Source organism: Pinus tabuliformis, chromosome 6, assembly GCF_031772625.1.
Source record: "Pinus tabuliformis cultivar Carrire ecotype Pingquan chromosome 6, CPIR1, whole genome shotgun sequence".
In the NCBI taxonomy this organism is placed as follows: Eukaryota; Viridiplantae; Streptophyta; class Pinopsida; order Pinales; family Pinaceae; genus Pinus; species Pinus tabuliformis.
Window position 1 is genome coordinate 1,173,857,129 of NC_142292.1, and position 1,600 is coordinate 1,173,858,728.

Consider the following 1,600-nt stretch of genomic DNA (forward strand, 5'->3'; position numbering starts at 1 on the left):
CCCGTTAAACGGCCTCATACTTTAGGGGGCAACTGTTATAGACATTTTTGTGCCTTGCATCACTGAGCATGAAATGTCAATAATCAAGGGATCCAAAGTCCCTAAACATGTTGTTCTTACCCCTAGAAGAACAAGGCCAGCAAACCACAGCACTGAATAAAAGTTCTCCACCTGAAAACACTCAAAAACAAGGCAATTCTGGATCATGTCAACTCCTCCACTGAGCATCTGCGCTGAATGTCAACTGCTCCACTGTCTACCTGCGTTGAATGTCAACTGCAAAGAAGGCTACCTGCACTGGGCGAGTTTGGACATGTGGCACAGTCATTCCTCAAGGTGTCAATGCCCAGGAAGCTTCCAAAATGACACTTGGATCAGGGAATTCGACTGGTGATGAGTAAGAGGTTCCAAATCTCCAAGTGGAAGCAAGAACCTCCAAGTGGACTCAAGAACTGAAGTGGGAGAGGACACTAGTCAGCTTCATACCAGCCTCAAGCTGACTCATCCTTTCTCCAAAACTCCTATATATAGATCTCTCTCATGAGGTCTAGGGAGGCTGGAATTTAGTATTTGCAAAGAATTGTTGTTGGTTTGTGGCTAGAAATATTGGGTGTGTTATGCTTTGAAAGGAGCTGAAGAAGGAAGTCCATTCTGCTGGGAAGGAGATGCTGGGTTGGAGCCCTATGGGTTGTATCTCTTCCTGAACACTGTTACTTTCAATAAAGCTATCTTGATTCTTTCCTATATGCTGGTGTATTTTGTGTAATTGCATTAGTATATTTGATTTACTTCTAATCCTGAATCATTTATGAATATGTATATTTGCCTTTGTATTGTGTTCTTCTCTTGTTGCTCTTGTCACAGGTAGCTGTTCTCTTGTGATCTTGTGGGATTCAAGTAGTTGTTCTCTTGATCAAGCGAGGAGGCAAGTAGCTGTGGACACACAAAGGGAAGAGGATCTAGTTCGAGGGACAACCGGAAGATAACGGTAAGTCTGTCGATCTCCTCTCTTTCATATTTCATAAAGGAAGAAATCATGATAGTTGCATTCGTTTGTTGCTAAGGTGCTATCACACCTTAGGTGGATAGGATCGTCCTAAATAGGCATTTTTCCCCACAACAGAAGGGGGTCACTCTGATCATTTCCCGGTCCTCCTGGAATTGAAAGGAGATGCAAAAAAACCAGGAACCCCTTTTAAATTCAACTCATCCTGGTTGAAGGATGAATCCTTTGAAGCTCTTTTCCATGATACATGGAGAAAGGACAATCATAATGAAGAAGGAAGCAGAAGCATCCACTTGTCGAACAATCTTAAGAGAATGAAGCAAGCGACAAAAGAATGGGTGCATCAGAAGAAACTGAAGGAAGAAGAGGAGCTCAAAAGTATAAACTTTGAATTAGATCGGTTGGAAAACTCGGATGGATCTAGTTATGAGTCCTTGGATTCAAGAAACAGAATTAAAGAGTTGGAAGCATCTTGGCGAAAACTTCTCCAGTTAAGGGAAGAAAGTTGGAGATTGAAAAGCAGAGCCATTTGGCTACAAGTGAGAGACGAAAACTCTAAGTTTTTCCAGAATTATGCAAAGGGCAGAAAGATTG